This window comes from Hipposideros armiger, unplaced genomic scaffold (genome assembly GCF_001890085.2).
Source record: "Hipposideros armiger isolate ML-2016 unplaced genomic scaffold, ASM189008v1 scaffold_1024, whole genome shotgun sequence".
Classification (NCBI taxonomy): Eukaryota; Metazoa; Chordata; class Mammalia; order Chiroptera; family Hipposideridae; genus Hipposideros; species Hipposideros armiger.
The window spans coordinates 204,470-224,031 of NW_017732374.1; the positions used below are offsets into that span (position 1 = coordinate 204,470).

General features: G+C 48.8%; 1 protein-coding gene across 3 annotated transcripts in view; it reads left to right on the forward strand.

Moving 5' to 3' along the window:
• The window catches only part of HS3ST1 (heparan sulfate-glucosamine 3-sulfotransferase 1), a 31,214-nt gene that overhangs the window by 680 nt on the left and 10,972 nt on the right, over nt 1-19,562 (forward strand). The window contains exon 1 of one of the 3 annotated variants that reach the window (XM_019631635.1): nt 137-370. The exons of 1 other annotated variant lie outside the window; for it this stretch is intronic. The gene's annotated coding sequence lies outside the window, so the exon portion shown is untranslated. Of the gene's footprint in view, nt 1-136; nt 371-429; nt 943-19,562 lie in introns of those variants that run through there. One more of the 3 variants, XM_019631637.1, reaches the window with a different exon arrangement.

Consider the following 19,562-nt stretch of genomic DNA (forward strand, 5'->3'; position numbering starts at 1 on the left):
GCCGCGGGCTCGGCCCCGGGCGGCACCAGAGCGGACCGGGCAGCAGTGGGCGCTCGCGGTCCTCCTCCGCCCGGCGCGGCGCGCTCCCTCGGGGCCCGGCCTCCCGCGTCCCCGCCTCCCGCCCCTCCTCCGGCTCCTCCCCTCCGCGGGACGCGTCGCGGAGCCTCCCGCCTGCAAAGTCCCTGGCGCGCGGCGGCCACGCACCGCCGCCACTGCCGCGTCTCCGGTCGCCCGCGCCCCTTCGCTCCCGCGCGTCCCCGGACGTCCCGAAGCTCACTCCGCCGGCCGTCGGTGCTCGGCGGCGCTGCCCATGGCCCAGCCCGAGAGCCGACTTCGGACGCCGGAGCCGCGGGACCGCGGCGCAGCGCAGGTGAGTGCGGAGCGCGCGGGGCGGGGGCCGCCAGGCTCGGGAGGGGCAGGACGCGGGGTGCTCGAGGCGCCCGGACTCCGGGCAGGCGCCCAGCCCAAGGTGAGTGGGAGCCGGAGCAAGCAGCGTGGATGCAGGGGGACAGGGAAGGAGAGACCCGGGGTGTCCCCGTCCTCCTCGCCTCCCGCCTCGGCCCCTCAGTTCCGCGAGTCCCGGGAGACTGGTTTTTGTGTTTCGGTTCGTTCTTTGGCCGGCAGGTATCGGGGTTCCAGACTCTTAGCGGACTGGATTTTTTTCCCTCTGGCGGAGTCGGAGGTTCGCTCCTGCCTGCCGCGTCTCCCTGTGGCCGTGCCGGGCAGCGGGGGCGCAGCGCGCAGCGGAGCTGGGGTACCACTTGGGCTGGGAACCGGGGCGGGAATACAGTCAGCAGAAAGTCGGCGGGTCGAGGGAGCGTACGGGCCGGGGTAACCTTGGTGACTTGCCTCGGCATTTGGTTGGAGTGGAGAAGAGCTGGGGGCATCTCCCGAGGGACGGGGGTGCCCGGGATGAGAGAGACTGAAGCGACAGGCCAAACAGTAAGTAGTCCCTTTCCCCAAACGCCAAGTGTACACGGTCCTGATTTTTCCTGTTACTTTTTACTTTTTTTAAAATTTCTGCCTCTGTTTCTATTTCGAGCACCACGGGGGGCGGCAGATGTTGAGGGTGAGGGGCGGCGGGACGCCAACCCGCGGTGGCAGCCCGTAACCCCCAGCTCAGAACAAGGGGCACCCTCCAGGAGCCTGACGTCTTCAGGTGCGCTTTCTGAACCGGGAGGCCGACCGCACGCTGCCGCTGCTCCCGCTTCCGGACCCACCTGCCCCTGGAGCCGGAGCGCCGGCTTCGAGAGCCCTGGATGGGATGGAGGAGCGGCGGGCTCCGGAGCCGGGAAGCAGGGCGCGTTGGGTGGGGTGTGCTCCGCTCCTCGGAGGTCGCGGCGCTGCGCGTCTCACATCTTCCCGACTCCACCCGGCGGGCATCCGCGCTTCCTCGCACACCCAGACCCCTCTCTCGGGAGAAGGGTTGCATCCCTCCCCCTCGGCACCCCACTTTGCTGGACCAGTCGTATCCTTGCCTTCCCTTGCGCGAGTCTCGCTCCTCCCCCAGCGTTATCCGCCGGCTATTTTTATCCACTACTTGTACCAAGATGCTTTCGGGGGGGATTCTGAGAGGCGAGTCCAAATCCACTGCCTTCGCGCTGCGCTCCCAGAAGCGGTCCCTTGCTAGCAGGGAACAGCCGCAAGGAGCAGCCGAGGGAGCCAGCAGGAGCACAGCGCGCCCCATCCTCCTCTCGAAGCCAGGGGTCTGGAAACCTGGGTACTAACGGCTCGACTGCGCCGCCCGCCGCTCGCCGGGGGAGCCAGTCCCCCAGACGTGTCCCCAGCGCCCGGGCGCCGGTGCTCCGCTGGCTTCTGTGGCTGCAGCCCGTGCGCTCGCAGGATCTTTTTGGTCCCACTCGTGCGTTCTGGCTTTGCAAGCAAATCTCACCTTATTTTGGTGAAACGCAATTACCAACTTCCACTCAAGGGTTAACTCCAGGAATTCCATCTTTAAAAAAAAAAAAAGGAGGGGGAAATAGCCCAACTTCTGCCTCCCTGCGATTCTATAGCCCATCCGTTGGCGTTGGGGATTCTTATTTTGCTTTCTGCTTTCTCAGTAACAATTGGAGAAAGTGGCAATAAGCCTGACCTAGTCAAATTCCAGGAGGTAAACGCTTCAGCTGCAAATCCCCTCCTTACTCTTTGTATTTCCAGTGCTTAGAGGTTTTCTTCCCATAGGATCGCAGACATAACACATTGAAATGGACCGCTGTGTTACATAATGTTCCCTCCAGCTCTTGGCAGAGAAAGATCCTCTTAGAAAGGAGCCTTTTTCAGCGGCAGTGAGTCCCTCTAACTCTCTCAGCCAAGTTTGACATGGGTGACAACTTTGTGACTAAACACTCTTAAGTCGAAACAATTCGGACACCAACATCCGATGAGGATCCCTTAGTGAGACTTCTTGAGCCTTTTTCTGGACTGCAGATCCAGGCCGAAGCCGACTAGTGTACAATGCACTGTAGCTTTAAGATGGGAGATTTTTCTTTTTCTTTTTTTTTTTTGCTTGGGAAACTAGTAAGAAAGTGGTACCTTGAACTTGCAAATGGGATCAGGAAAAACCCAGGGCTCTTAGCTCTGTTGTTGGTGTGCCTAGTCTAAAGCCTCAAGTCCTATGGTCTAAAGTAGTGCTTTGAACAGTGCAGACGTCCCCGAACCTTTTGCTTGGACTCTATAATATAGTTGGGGCTTGGGCTTTTGTTGTCAAAAGAAGAACGTCTCTTATTGGAAAAGTCCCCAGAGCTCTTTGAAAGGAAAAGCAAAGTGGAAGCTTTCCTTGAATTAAAATTTGATGGTGACTAGAAAGGGGCTAGGAAGATGGACTGGCTGGTATCAGGCTGGCTGGTGTCAGGTTACTTGGTCCATGCCCACTGCCTTTTCCAGTCCATGGCTTCCACCCCCGCTGGCACATACCTGCCGTGATTACTGACTGAGTCACGTTCTTTCTATTGAGACTAGATTCTGGAGAGAGGGGCAATAGAATATATTGATGTCCTAATGGAACTGAGCCTGTACGCAGGGTCATGGCTCAGACACCAGGCTCCAGGGGCTGCCGGCAACCCAGCGTCCTTGCATGAGAGGGTCTTGGAGGAGTGAAACAGTTACAACTTTCTAGCTGCTGGGTGGGAAATGCAGTCACTTTCCAGCTATTGTGGAAAGCTGTAATTTTCTTGCTGCTGTTGGAAAAGACCCAGGTTGTTCCCCATAACCCTGGCATCAGTATCTTCCTTCAAACCCCGCTATAGCCCCAGTGCTTTCTAGCTTGGCCGCCCTTTTCCACTGGGGCAATGGCGAGAGCGCGAGCTGGATTTGGAGACAGCGTCTTTCCCCAGCGCCCTAGGCACAGGATTTTTCCCTCTGAGCCTCCTGTTCTTCCTCTGCAACATAGAGATTGAAAGATTATCATGAGAAAGTGAGAAAGTGTACGTGAAGAGCATGTTGGCAATTCTAAAACACTGATGAGAATGTTCAGGGCTACTTAATTTGCCTTTGCTGCAGATTTTACATTGTCTGTTTTAACGTGATTGTAGTCGGCGTGTGTCGCTTTGAATTACATAGACTGACCAGCCAAGGAGCAATGATCTCCTTGTGATCACTCCACCTGAGATCCACCAGCGTCAGGCCTCACTGCTTCTCCGAACCATCCATTTCTTGTTTTTAGAGTTAGTATTTTTTAGAGTTAAGTATTTTAGAGGTTTTTTTGTTTGGTTGTTTTTTTGTTTGTTTGTCTTTTGGGTTTTTTTTAGCTTAATGCATTTCACATGTCTTAAGACAATATCTTTTTGGAGGAAGGGCCCTGCTAATTGATTAATCAAAACAGAAGGAAAGTTGCAGATGATGTTATCAGTTGGGGAGAAGTGATACAGGATAGTTTCAGGAGACGACCTGGGTGTCCCTTGTCTAAGTCCGTCCTCAGCATTCAGCACTGGCTCTCTCTTGCATTTTTGTCGTTCAGAATTTGTTCCCAGGACATAACTAAATGCCTGGCACTTACTAGATGCCTATCATTATTTTTGAAATAATGAACGAAGGATTGAGTTGAATCTTCACAGCAGCCCTATGCTGTGCACAGGCAGATGGCATCCCTTCTATTTTAAAGGGTTGGAATCTGCAGATGAGAAAAGTTAAGTTTCTGAAGGCACAAAGGATTCCTGATTGGAGTTCAGGCCTGTCTGTCATCTCACTCGCTGGGCTGGATGGCCCCCTCCCACCCACCACCACTTAGAATCCCCCTAACCCACCTGAACTCTTATTTTGAAAGGCGCCCAGTAACCAAACAGCCTGCTTATTGGAGGGAAAGCCATCCTGTCACGGAAGGACTTGGGGGGGGGGGCTCCTTCTCTTTGTCCGTATCTCTGGGCGCTGAACTAGGGCTCAGTTGATGATCCCACCGGAGACCTGGCATCTTGAAGGACTGGCTAAAGGACACAAGGACAGTTGAGTGTTCATTTAGTGACATGCGTGGCAGCATGGGTGACCCAGGATGCCCCAGGGGTACACTTCCCATGGCATGATGCTGAGGCGTTCCCTGGTGCCTAGTTTCCCATCAACCCTTCTCATGTTCCAAGCCTGGCCTTTCAGCTTCTCACCAACTCCTAATGGTCGCCCGTTGCCTCCAGGTGAGTCCCCTTTCTCTCCCAGTTAGTCTCCACTGTCACCGGCAGCCTCCCATGATTCATCCCCAGGCCTGCCTCCCACATGAAGCATTCTCAGCTTCCTCTCCCCACAGGGGATTACGCTCATAGCATTTTTAGGCCGTTAGAATAATACTTACTGGGCTATAATTTGTCAATAGTTATGTGGAACCATGAGAGATCTAGAAAAATGAATCCATTATTCTTCCAAGGAATAGCCTGAACATAACAGAAATAGATCCCAGTGGGCATCTTTTCTTTACTTTTGTTTTTTTCTTTTTCCTCCAGGTTGCATGCTTTCTGGTGGCTTTCCAGCAGGGGTCGCAAACTCAGATGGGTTCAGTAGCCAGGCAAGTTACTAAGCTGGACCCAGGCCCTGTGCCTGGTGCAGGGAGCCCTGTAGCACCAGCCTCACGCAGGGGTTGCCCGTGGGACCTCAGGCCCAGTCTTGCCAGATCTGTTTGTTATTTTGTGTGGTTTTTTTTCTTCTTTTCTTTTTCAAGATAGGCTGTACGTTCACAATTTTATATAGAATCTACTGACTTTTAAGTGCCAGCAGCTAATTCAGTATTTTAAAGTCACACCACATGGGCCAAACAAAACCCTTCTGTAGGTAGGCCTCATATCTGCCCTGCAGGCCTCCAATTTATGATCTCTGGTATCTGGGGACAGAAAAGAAATTGGTTGCAATATGACACCCAATGAAATCAGTTACCCAGAGTATCGAGGCAGGGGCCTAGCTGGAGAGGAGTGGAGGCAGTGTTCCGATGAAAAAACCATCACATGTACGGAACGTTTGCTTGCGGTGTTCCTTTCCCTGGTCCTAGGGAGCGGTTACAACGTGCACATTTATTCCTTTAACACGTTTACTGAGTTCCAAATGATGTTCTGCTCGCTGGTGACATGGCACAGGGTACAGCAGATGGAAATCCTTCGCCCTGTGCTTGTCTTCTCGTGGAGGAGACAGATAAAAGCGACATAGATTAGTAAAATCCATCCTGGGTTAGATAGTGGTGTGCCAAGGATTGTAATCAATCAGAGGACGGCCCTGTGAAAGGCCAGTGTGCTGGGGTAAAAACCTTACCTAGCTAGCCAGGGGTCTTCATGTTCAGTCTGTGGTCCAACAGAACCAAAGTCAAGTTTTGCTACTCAACATAAAAGCTTTTTGGATGTTAGAGTTTGGACCCTTGATTATATCCTGGGTGTCGCTATTGTGGGTAAACCCCTGACAACAGACCATGCTCTTAATTTTAATGAAACTGATGGTTGAGCATAGTTACTGAGTGTCCACCATGTGCCAGGTACTAGATTAAGTGCTAGAATACATTAATGACCAAAATCAATCGAGGGCCAGTCCTCAAGGAAATTATAGACCAGCAGGGAAGACATTAACACATGATTACAAAAGAGTAGATCATTAAAGTGAGCAAGGGGTATGGGGAGGATGTTTTAACTATTGGAATTTGATGCTCAGGGCTCTGACATTCAGCATCTTTTTACTCGAGCATCTGATACGTGCCAGGAACAGTTTAAATCTCTGCTGCTTGACCCACTTGAAGCTGGGACCCCATCCTCAGGGAAGAATTTTTGAAGCTCTAATTTTTTTTACCTGGCAAAGACATTTGGTATTACTATGAAATTTCATTGTTGTATCACAAAAAAAAACAAGTATTTTTAAAAATGTGTTCCGTGTGTGAAATGTCCTTGTTCCCTTAAAGCTCCAATGCACCCTATCTCAGAGCTGCCCCCAGCTTTGCTATTGAGTGTTGTGGGGGGGCAGTTGTGCAGAAGAGAAACAGTAGCTGTTGTTCTTGGGGAACTTACAGAGCAGGACGGCAGTCAGACAAACTGGCTTGTTTTTACAGGCGAGGGGATAGATGCATAGAATTTGGTCCTCTGCCTGTGTCATTAGGCGGGCCTTCCCTTGAGAACACACCTCCTCCCATCTCCCATTTCTTTCTTTCATTGCACTACTGCCTTCTTCCCTAGCGTGATTTTGTAGCAATAACATCTACCTGGCGTCGTCCTGTTACTTCTGGGGCTGTCTTCCTTCTCTTTCTCGCTCCCCCGTCAAAATCGTGCCCTGTGAGAGGAGGCATTTAGAGGCAGGTGTTTGCTTCTCCCACCAGTTTCTGGAACACTGGGTCTGGTTCCAAATAGTTGCTCAGAAAATAAACAAGAGGCAGCGTGTCTGCCTGGGGGCATGAGGGAAGGCTGCATGAAGCAAGAAATATGTAAAGAAAGAGAGAGGCATGGAAGAGAAGAGCCAAAGGAGGATCAAACGGAGTCAAACTGTACGGCCGCCAAGCTCTCGTTGCGAGGTCACTTGCCCACTGTAGGGATTCCCAGAGTGGACGGCCCAGGTGAATAGCTGGCAGGTTAACTACCACAAACCCTTCCCTGAGTAGATCCTGGCCGTGCAAATGCACTCTGCTATGAAAAGAATGAAACCAATTAAAGAAGAATATACAGTAATACCTTGGTTTGCAAGCATAATTCATTCCAGAAACAAACTACTCGTATTGCAAGACATTACTCGTTTGCCACGTTAAAATGTATTGGAAATGTTTGCTCATCTTGCAGAACACTTGCAAACCAAGTTACTTGCAATCCAGGGTTTTACTGTGTGTGTGTGTGTGTGTGTGTGTGTGTGTGTGTGTGTGTGTGTATATATATATATATATGAAAACATGGGGGGGGAAGAATGAAACTAATAATTCCTTACTTTTATGCCATGCAGTCATACCCACTGTGTCCTTTTTCTCCTGTACCCAGTCCTTCAAGGGAGATGGCAGCTCTTAGCATCTTCATTTTACGTTTTAAGGAAACTGAGGCCTGGGGGTAAAGCAGCTGTGCTCACCCCTGAGACTGAAGGCACAGACCTGGGGTGGGGTACCTTGCCTGATTTCCCACCTGGAGGGACAGGATGGCTCAAGGTGGAGACTGCATACGTCCCTGGAGGGCTGAATGGCCTACGTTTTCTATAAGCGAAGGAATATATTTAGATGTAAAACATTTATGTCTGCCTCCTTTTGTTTGTCAAGAATGTCCATTTCAGCACTTTCTGGGCTGCATTTTGTGTTTTGTTGACTTTCCCCTAGAATTCCCGCAGTTGAGGTACACGGTGGTTTTATGTAGATGTCCTCACGCTCTCATTTAGGAGAGTAAATCAGAGTCCTGTATCAGGAGTTAAAATACAGTGGGAGAAAGGTGATTGCAGACGCAGCTGAACTGAAGAGCCAAGCTCGCCTAGCTGTGCTCAGAAAAATAAATGCTTCAGAGGCACGGGGGGAAGTAGTTGGGCGCCTGCTCTGCAAAACTGGCTCACACTTTGCTTAAATTACATTTTAAACCAGATTTTCCCCAGCGTCCTGGATAGGAAGGAGGGAGAAGGTGTCAATTACAGATTTCCGGGATTAGATTTTGGAGTTATTCTTGTGGTGGAAAGAGCAAGGCTTTTGAAGTCACATCTGTTTGAATTTCTGATCTCCTGCTTACTGATTATATCGTCCTGAGAAATAGGCAATTTTTCTGGGCCTCAGGTTTTGTCCTACACTCTAATGAGGGTGAAAGGAGTTGGCCAGTATAAAATGCCTAGCATAATGCTCAGAAAAAAGGTGTCTCCTTCTTATGTGGAGTTGCCAGATTTACCAAATCAAAATACAGGACACCCAGTTAAACCTGAATTTCAGATGAACAACATAGACTATTTTAATATAGGTATGTCCCAGACACTAAATATTAAGAATTTATTTGTTTCTCTGAAATTTCAATTTAACTGGAAGGTTTATATTTTATTAAACACCCCTATTTTTGTGGTGACTGTCCTGAGCAATTACTTCAGTGAAAGTTCTAGAAACCTAGGAAGTTACAGATGGGAAAAGTCCAGTAATCTTGAAGGAAAGTCTAGTCATCTTGACTTAGCCAGGGCGTGGTACAAGGAGAAATGGAAGGGTTGTTTGCTCTGGTGAGCTAAGTAACGGATCAAACCGAGGCAAGCTTACTTGTTTGTTGAAAGAAGCAAAAGAAGTGTGGACCCACCAAGATGTGTCAGTACATTTCATAAGTGAACCTCATTCTCTCCCGTGTCGCAAAGGCACGCACCAATTCTTCCTAACACCCTCTGGGAGGAAAGGATTTCAAACCCAGGAGGCTACCAGGGCAGTGGTCAGCCCATTAACAGTGCACCTTTATTCAACACCAGCGGAACTCGGAGCTCATTACTGTAGGGCCGGGCTTGGAAAGGCTCTGCTCACACAAGGGCTCCACTGAGCACACTGAAGGGGTACCTTGTGCTCTGAAAACTCACACCTGCAACTGCTCCGTCCTCCAATGCCAGTAAAAGTGTTAGAGAGACTTTCAGACTCGCTCCTCCCGAGGAGATGACCTCAGGTTATAAATGGAGTCCCAGATCTCCCCTCAGACTGCTGGAGTGTGCTGTTCCGAGGATGCCTGTGAAAATGCCCCGTTTCCATTTCAGGTAACAGCCCAGTGAGGAACTAAATTAATAAGGCGTTTGTTGCATGCGGACTTTCCAAAGCAGTTTTATGCTTTCTTCAATAGTGAGATATGGCTCAGGCCATAGGAACCAGTTTCTGTTGTCTATAATATTACTAACGCCTCGCTTAACCTGAGCTGCTTCCTAGCAGTGTTTATATGGAATATGGACCAGAAAGAAGGCGAAAGTGCCTAATGGTTACCATGCAGGCTTAGCCAGCCAGAGAGTCCACTTTGCTACTCAGCCAGGCAGGAGGAGGTGAGCTGCTTCTCATTGCTGAGCCTCAGTTTCCACATCTGCAAAATGGGCATAATTAAAATTATAGTGGAGGACTGCTCAGTACACATTAAACCAAATAAGTTATGTCAAGCATTTACACAGCGCATCCCTCATAGTCAGCATTTAAAAAAAAATGCTATGAATAAGATGGCAAAAGAAAGCGACATGACCTTGTAGATTACAAACTCAGTGTCATGTCACAGAGCACATAGGCTGAATTGCATGCATCGTATTCCTGGGAGAGTGTCTGCGTCTTTTGCCCTTTGTTTCTTTGGTCTTAATTTGTATAATTCAAGCAAACCTTATGATTTCACTTTCTGGGCCAACAGATGAGAAGCAGCAATGTAGAAAAGACATGGCAGGAGCTGGTAGGGAAAGGCACAGAGAGAGTACAGCGAGAGAGAAGGAGGGATGGAGAGAACCAGGGAAGGGAGGGGACAGGAAAGGAGACAGCGGGGCAATGTCACAGCAGGCCGAAGGATTCGAGGAGCATGCCACCCGGTGACATTCTGCACGGGGCAGTCTTCCCTGGGTAAACCCCGACACAGCCCTAGGTACATGCCGCACCCTCTCCCTTTGCCAAGGCTTCTCGGGAACCCCACTGAATGCCCATGACCTTGAGGGAAGGACACAAAGATGGCAGTGGTGAAACTGGAACAAATGTGGAATGTGATATAAACAGTGTTCTTTGATGGCACAAAATCCCAGATAAACCTGAAGACGAGGGAGCTGAGTGCCATCTTGTGGAGGGATTAGCTATGGTGCCCCCTCATCCTCCTCCTCCTATTTCCAGGGGTCGTTTCTTTTGGTTTGGTTTAAATTTCCATTTATTCATCGTCAGCTCTTACTAAAGAGAGGCTCAGGGTGCCACTGCTTCTGCCTCGACTTCTCCCTGGGCAGTGCTGACCTCCCTCCTGGTCTCTAAGTCCATCATCACACACGTCACAGGAACCCGCCATTTCCGGGGGGATGGATGGGCCCACCGCCTCAGCCTTTCTTCCAGGCCGGAGCATTCTTGGGACCAGGACAGTTTGCAGCTCCTGGTGACTCAGCACAGAATGTCCCCTGCTCTGGTAGGTAGTGTATTATTCGAGGTATTTGACATGGCGGGAAGGGGGGTGTGTGTGATGTTGTTTTTCCAGACCTTGGTGGCCTTACCTGTTAAATGGAATTATACTTCCTCATGGATATTTACTGTGTGAATCACATTTTATAATGTACATCAAACACCCACTCAAGAGCCTGGTACTGAGTACATGTCTAGAACGGGGCCCTCCGTAGTAATCCTTAGCTTTTCTCTCTGATAAGCCTGATTTCGTTTGAAAAGCAGATCAAGGCTGCCAGTGAGGTCCCAGCTGTGTATCATCATGCAGTCCTCCCGGCCCACCTGGCTGAAACCCATCCAGGTGGCGAGAGGGCCCTGGGGTCCCCATGCAGCCTCCCGTATCTCTAACTTAGGTTGGGATCGCTCTTTATTTTTTAATCAGGAAAGAAAATATTTCTCAAAAGCCTGTACGACATTCCTCTGTGGGCCCCATTACCCCAAAACTTGGTCACATGCCCACAGCCCAAGATGACAGAAGAGGAAACTGAGGCACACAGGCATTTGAAACAGTGGAAGAGGACGGCTAATCAAATAGTCAGCCCGAATTGATTCCTCCTGCCTTTAAGGAACTGTTTCCACACATTTCTACGTTGCAGTTGGTGATGGATCCTGTCAGCCCCATATGGTCTGTTTTATGGCTGTCATCAGCTGAACCCCAAATCTGGCTTTCTTCGGGTTTTTTTTTTCTTCCCCAGCCTCATGACTTTTATAGTCATTTACAATCTGCAATATTTCTCTATGTTAATCTCTCCCCCCGATCTGAGCAAATTTTGCAAAACATAATCAGGTCACTGCCTGTCCCCTGATGCAGAATGTCCCGTGGACCCCATTATTTACAGAATTAGGGCTTAGGTGCAGGACTTTTAGATGCAGGAACAGAACTGGGCCCAGACATCTCCCTTCAGCTCTCAGAAAACCTCACGCACCCTTCATGTTTTTAATTATGTATTTTATACACTTATTAATGTATTGTGTAATCTATTGCAGTAGGAGGATGGGGACGTAGCCTAGGGCCCCCAAACCTGGGTCAAACCTGAACCAATGCCTGGCGAGCAGTTGGCACCCAAGAAATAATTGTCAAATGAACAAACTAAGGACCCCCGGTATCCTCTGTTTCATAGGATTAAATGTGGTGCTTCACACAGAGCGTTTAACGCCTGTGAGGTGCTCAGACTTGGCTCGTCTTTGGCTGTTTTGTTTTTCATAGTAAAAGTCAAGGTGAAATTCAGGTCCTTCGGGCTGGCAGCCACATTCTCATCTCTCAAGCATCACCGGTCCCCACCCTCTGTTCTGTACACACACCTCATGGTCTGACCTCAGGACCGCCGCCCAGGGTTCCTCAGATACATCAGCAATGTGGACATTTCCACCCTTTGCACATGCTGTGCCCTCTGCCTGAATCCCCGCCACCCCGCCCCCTTTCTCATCAGGTTCAGGCTGGGTCATTCATTCAGGGCCGTCTGGGATGCTCTCCAGTCCACCTCCTCCTCATCCCATAATAAATGCTCGTGTGTGGGGTGGCACCATGGACCTCTCTCTTCTGCGCAGTAATGGGGTGGTCCTTCCCTTCCTCTGCGAAGAAGAGCGTGGCCCTGTGACTTGCTGTGGGTGGGGAAAGTGAAAGCGTGTCCCATCTGGCCTGGAGCTGCACGAGCCACTTCTGCTCTGTGCGTTCTCTTTTCCCCTCTGGCCTGGTGACCTGCACTCATCAGGACAGCAGGTGCTGGGTTCTGTCTTGCCGGGTCTCTGAGGGCCTTGAGTTAGCAGGGTGCTGCCACCAACCCGTGTGAGACACGCAGCCAAAGGGAGGAGACACGAGATATGCGTGTTTAGCTCGGCTGAGCCTGGCGTGGCCGGAGGCACTGCTTCTCCAGGTGTCCCGGAGTGCACCTTACCGCACAGGTGACATTGTTAGGATTGCTTGCTGGCTTGGCTGTGGCGCTCAGGAAACAACTCCCCCAAGTAGGATAAACCACTGCTCCGGGTGCTTCCCAGGGCCTGATCCAGGATCTGAGGGCACAGCTGCCCAGTGAAATGTGGATTTAGGTGGTGACAGGGCTGGAGGTTCTCAGGTCCTGGGATCTGAGAAGTGAAAGTGTCAGTTTTGGATGGAAGGAGGGATGATCTGTTTCAGGTTTCGTGAGCTCAGATGGGCAGGTGTCCTTTGTCACCCCACAAAGGAATGAAAGTGACCTGAGAAAATGTCCTCTGGGTAAAGTCAATGCCACCTGGCACTCTGTGCTTCCCCAGCTCACAGCAACCCTGTGTATACCAGCCTTCCCCCGCCTCGCAGGCCCCTGTGCCAGGAGCGTTGCTACACTTGTCATCGTCAAGGTGGAGCCCTCCTTGCCTGCCTCTGATCCCCAGCCCCTGCTCCTCGCTGCACAAATTCCAGCTGAAGCAGCGGAAGGGCCCTGGTTGGCGTGCGGCCATGTGTTGGGATCCTGGTTCCACAGGCCACAGGGCCCTGCTGAGTTAAGCAGTCCCGTGTGTTCAGAATTGCTTTCACCTGCTGCCTTTTCTTACTTGAATAGTTCTTTATGATGCTCTGCTAACGATGGTACAAAGGCTAATTATCGCATAAGCATTGTCCTCTGAAAACATTCTATTCAGGGCCACTTTTTGCTGTGCAGTCTGCTTTTATTTTTTTGTCATCTAGCTCTCTGCATAACTCTAATACTCAAAATGGTCTGCTTTCCATGAAGAATGCTTTTTTTTTCTTTCTCGTCAGCTTTTGGAATGGTGCAGTTTCTTTCTTATCACAATTATTTAAGCAGACTAGTTGCTATTATTGTCCTTTTATTTTTCTCTTCAACGTAATATAATCAGGTTGATTGAGCTAATATTATTGAGTTCCTATGTATTAAGGGTCTACCCTGTGTCAGGTGGGCTAAGGTTTTTTTGTTTGTTTTTCTTGTAATATTTAATTAGTTCTTATAACCACTCAACCTGGTGGAAGCAGTCCCTTTCTTCAGATGGGGAAACTGAGGCTCAGAGAGGAAAGTAGCTTTTCTGTGGGCAAGTAACTAAGCCAGCATTTAAACCCCGGGAGGTCTGAACTCATTTGCTTTAATCTCCCCACACCATTCCACGTATTTCTCTGTTTTCCTGTTTGTATACTATATATAGGCTGGACTTCAGTGAAAAGCATTGAACTTGGCTTTTGTCTTCACCAGACCTCTGAATGTTTCTCAAGTGTGTTCTCCGTGAAGTATGTCCCTAACTTCCTCTTCTGGCCTCTTTTAAGTTGCTAAAATAGTGTCTATTCCATAGCCTCCTGCATCTCATCAGGCTGGAAGGATTTGTTTCCACATCTACCTTTCCCCTTCCACAGCGGGCTCCTTGGGGGCTGGGAGAGGTCCGTACCCCTGGATAGTGCCCGGGAGAGGATCTGCACACAGGAGGCCTGGTATCTATGTCCTGAGTGAACGGCATATACTCCTTGGTGGTATCAGAGGGGAGAAAGAGGATAATAATTACAAGAAGAAATCTTCTTGGAATGCAATTTAACGACTCACAGTACTAAACATCTTTCTCCCTATAAATCTAAGCATTTGAAGAAAAATTATGGAAAGCCAACCCAGAAATCTCAGCACCGTATTCAAAGCCTCATTTAACTTGAAACATCATCTGTTGGCCAAACCTACTCCTTTTGCGTGGCACCCCGGACACTAATGAGCTGGCTAGTGTAAGCCTGGGACGCGTCAGGAGTACAAAACCCAGCTGTGTGTTCACACCAGCTGCTGGGAGCATGACGGTAGCTGTCAGAGGGCAAAAACGGTGTGACTGCAGCCAGTTTTATTCTTTATACCTCTGGAAGCTCGTCATCACGGGAGCATCACAGGAGCTGACAAATTGCAGGACCTCCAGGTGTGTGTTAGCTTCATTAGTGTGTTAATGGCCTTGAGAGGGGATGAGAGTAGCAGGAAGTCTTGAAAACGTACTTCTTCATCAGAGCTATCACACGTGCCCACACAGACATGTGTGCACACACGTTTTATGCGACAGATTCCTTTCAGGAGGAGCTGGAAAGGGCACTACATAACTGAACCCAACTAAGGCCCCCGTCAGATCCAACTGATACCGCAAAAGGAGAAGCGATGCAGAACACGATATGCAGTCTCGTTTGCCCAGGCCTCCCTCCCCCAATGCGTTTGCTTTTTCCCTCTTGTTCACGCAGAGTTGGAGGAGGAAATACAGTTACGGGGACACAATAATGCATCCCCACACCATTTTTCTTCTTCGATTTCCAAACACAAACTATTTCTAAATGTAGCTCTGTTACAATTCTTCTTCTCTCTTAACATGTTAATATGGCCAAACTCATTTTGTCTGATGTATGTATATCCATTATTCTGTTACCTATGAATCTTTCTGCCCTGCTAATAAGCAGCCTTCTTTTACCCTTTCCCAGCCCTAACCCCAGTGCAATCCCCACATTTTTTAGCCTCCTCCATTCCATTTGCCATCCCAGCACACCCTGCACCCCTGTGTGTACCTGAGGTGTTTGAGGGACGGGACGGAATGCCGGTTTTTCCTCCAATTCCCCAGGGCTTCATACACAGCACATCTATTTAGGTCTTGGCTGAATTGTGGGTACTCTGGACAGACTGATAATTGGATTTTCTCACATCCTCCTCTTTTTCAAAGGTCGCTTCTTCGTTTATTTAGGGAGAGGCTGAGTGTTATGTATGGTATGAATCAAGAAGCTGGTTCCCTGGGGCAGCTCTCAGTCCTTCTCTGTTGTCCTGAGCAATTCCGCTCACTCCCAAATTTACATACCTCATTTAAGCAACCAAAAGCCCTAGAGTAAACTGCCTCCCTCCAGCCTAGAAGGTCATTAAGCTGACCCTTTCAGGCCAGGCGACAGGAAGTCAATCATATCCCACCACATGCAACCCCTCTGCCCCCACCCCAGACTGGAAGTCATCTTCTAATTGTATACGTTACTGTTAACTTTGTATAACAGTTACAGCTTTGTATAAAATGCTTTATTTCTCTTGTTTGTCCCAGTGATGACTCAGCACCTTTTATAGATTGTTCCCTAATCTAGCCATTCTGCTTCTTAATCAGGTCCTAGGTTCAATTAATATTCATTGAATGAACCCTGGATACAATCTTAATAGGACCAGAGCAGAAAGTGAAGTTGGGAGACCTGACTCAAAGGAACTGCCTTTCTTATAGAAGCTGTTTTATTTCCCCTCATCAGAAAGACCTCAGCTGTATAGAGATGCAATATATGTTGCTACCTTTAACCCGTGAAATGTTAAACTGATGCCGGCACAAGTGAAAAAACGTTATGGTTTACTTTCAACAGTAATGGTTTTGTAGGAATTTTGGATAATAGTATTTTGCCATGACAGATAAATGTGTTTCTTAATTCTCTAAAGCCTTCACATTTTAGATATAAGAGGGCAAGTGATATTAGAATTTATGACACAATTGTTTCCCTTTATAAAGGAAGCTTAGAGCATTTCTTGACTTGGCCAAGGTCACAGAGGAGTCAGGGCAGGACTCGGGACTAGACCCCAGCTCGTCTCCCAGCTCAGCAGCCTATTAACGCTTGTACATTGGCCCTTCCCAGCAAAGATGACTTTGTGGAGATGCATTTCATGCACCTGAAATGATCTGTGTTAGTGACATTGGTTACCTGAATGTGACCTTTATCAGCTACAACAAAAGGCCGAGATCCAACAGTGACGATGACATTTGGTGTTTTCTATATGCCAGGCCCTCTTTTTAGCACTTCATGTAGTCAGAGCTCCTTTAATTCACATGACAGTCCTATGAAATTGGTACTGTTACCACCCCTACATTTTAAGTGAGAAAATGAGGCACACAGAGGTCACATGACTTGCTAGAGGGAGTAAGGGATGGAGTCAGGATTCAAGTCCATGTTCTCAACGACCAGCCTCCCCTCTGAGCTCTTGTAATTCAGCTTGATTTCTGAATGTGTCCCCCTGATGCCTGCTTGTTTCAAATACTTTAAGTAATAATAAATAAATAATATTTTTAAAGTATAAAATAGAAATTATTTGGCATCAACATTCACAAAGGATAAATGATCAGGCTGGAGATGCTTTCACTGAACATATAGTCTTATATTTAATCTGAAGATACTGAAGTTGTAACAAGAGTTAACCAGGGATCGCAGGGAAGATGGTGTCATGTGGAAAATTTAGGTGGTGTTCTGGACAGATTAAGGAGCATTTAAAGATTTCATGACAAGTGAAATAATAAGGCAGGCACTCCCTGTTTAAAGTAAATCTGGTATAGATAAGTGAAAGGTCAAATCAGGGGGAAGTGAAATACCAATTCATTTTGTAGAACCTGGAGCTAAAGAATAAAGGAATGTTCACTTTAGTGTTTTTTACATTGTTTCAATAAAGGGATTAAGGAAGACACCCTCTGGTGTGTATGTGTGTGGCGTGAGAGGAGGCTGCTGCTTTGTCCAGTGCTGCCACATGAACAGGGACAGTGTAATTCAGAAAAGAAAAAAATACGGGCAATGTGAAATCAAAACCAGCCATGGCACCGAACTGTTTCCACGCCTGCTTCCTCTCAGCTCCCTGCAGGCAGGGACCTGTTAGTCACTGTCCCAGCCCTGGTGCGGTTCACGCTGCGTGTCAGGACCAAGTGCTTACTTAAATGTCTGTTTTGAAATGAGCAGGTTAAACCAAGGACATGCATAACCAAAAGGAAAAGCAAAAACAAGCCCTTGGGCCAAACCCGAGCAGCGGTTCCACGATTTTCCATCAACTTGCCCCAGTTTGGAGCCTGTAAGTGGCGAGGCTGGGATTCAAGCTCAGGACTTGATGCTTCATCCCGTTGCCAGGGGTCCTTTCCCTCCGCTGTGTTTCTTTTCTTTCCTTGTTTTTTTCTTTTCAGACATCCCACTTCCCCCCTCTCCCCTTTGGCAATCATCAGCTTGTTCCCTGTATCTGTGGGTCTGTTTTTGTTTTATTTAGTTTATCCGTTTGTTTTGTTTTTTTAGATTCCACATATAAATGAGATCAGATGGTATTTGTCTTTGTCTGACATATTTCACTTGGCATAATACCCACTAAGTCCATCCATGTTGTCGCAAATGGCAGATTTCGTTCTTTCTTATGGCAGAGTAATATTCCATTGTATAAATGTACCACATCTTCTTTATCTGGTCATCTATCGATGGGCACTTAGGTTACTTCTATGACTTGGCTATTGTAAATAATGCCCCGATGAACATAGGGATGCATGCATATGCCTTTTCAAATTAGTGTTTTTGTTTTCTTTGGAAAGATACCCAGAAGTGGTATTGCTGGTTTGTATAGTAGATCTATTTTTAATATTTTGAGAAGTCCCCATGCTATTTTCCACAGTGGCTGCACCAGTTTGCAATCCCACCAATAGTGTGTGAGGGTTCCCTTTTCTCCACATCCTGCCATTGTTACTTGTTGGTTTTTTGCTAACAGCCATTCTGACAGGCTACTGTGTACCTAAATCTCAAGGCCTGTCCCTGCTGGCCCATGCAGCGTCATGTGCTCTGGGATGTTTCATAGGCTCCATGTCCAGTGCCAACCCCGACACAGGCCCAGTCCCCACACCCACCTAGCCCTTCGCCTGCAAACTCTACCAGCATGTGTGCCCCTGTGGGACTTCCTGCTGTGAAGACCCCAAGTAACCTTCCACATTATGCCTAAACATGGATGGCCTTTCCAGAGAACACCCCAGGCCCTCTGTGCTCCTCCACCGGCTCCGGCTCTGTCCCCTGGGCGCAGCTGTGGCTGCATCTATGCTCACAGTAAACATGGGGGTCGGTGTCCTCCCACGTGTGTCTTGACTTCACAGGGTGCCGCCGGGGACAGTAAACTGGATTATTTCTGTATCCCCAGGAACTCAGTGTAATCTTAGAAACATCGTGGGTGCCTTGTAAAAGTCTAAGTAGTCACCTGTGGGCAGAGCGTGGGCCTTACGCATCAGTCTTTGAAGACTGGCCCTCAAGTTCACCTTCCATGGCAACTAATACCCATGTATTACATTCATAAAAACCAGGAGTTTTCATGTAAATATCCATGGTTGAAACTTAAAAAGGCCAAAGATCAGACCACACTGGACCCTCGTCTCCAGTGACGTCTGCGAAGTTGGCAGCGGTGCAGCTCTTTAGACAGACCATGTACATGGCCACTGGCTACAGTCCCCACTGGCAAATGGACCTCATGTGTCACCTGCCTGAATCTGGGAGGCAGGTGTGTGCTGCCCCTGGAAAGACTTACACACCGGAAGCAGTCCCAGGCCAACCGCTTTTCTTTGCTATTTCTCCTCAGGGCTGTGTCTTAGTCTGCTCAGGCAGCCAAAACAAAACACCACAGGCTGGGGGCCTCAAACAACAGCAAACATTTATTCTCTCGTAGTCCTGGAGTCTGGGAAGTCCAAGGTCAAGGGGCCAATGGATTCATTTCCAGCTGAGAGCTCTCTCTCCTGGCTTGCAGATGGTCGCCATCTCATTGTGTGTTCCCGTGGAGAGAGCGCGCTCTGGTCTGCCTTCCTATTCTTAGAAGGACAGGAATCCCATCGTGGGGACCCCATTTGACCTCATCTAACCCTAATCCCCTCCGAAGTCCCCACCTCCAAGCACCATCACACTGGACATTGAACATACAAATCTGGAGGATCACAAACCTTCGGCCCTTACCGGCTGGCTCAAGAAACGAGGCTAATCCCCCTCCTCCTTTGCCCGTCCAGGGGAAGGATTCACTTTGGTTTGTACGCATTTATTTTCAGCTGCAAACTACTTCCTGTTTTCTGCCCCAACACAAAAGAAGCACAGATTTTCGTGTGTTTGGGGTCCGGTGGGTTGGGCATCAAGAGACCTCAGTTTCCCATTCAGCTCAGCAGCCCCTGCTACTTGACATTGGGGTTCCCATTCTCTGTCTACCTCAGTTTCCCCATCTGTAGGCATCAGGGCAGGACAAGGTGATGGTGGATGGCCCTCTGGCCTCTGCTGCCCCATGTGTCTTTCCTGATCAATTGTGGGAAAATGCATGGGATTTATGGGTGCTCACCT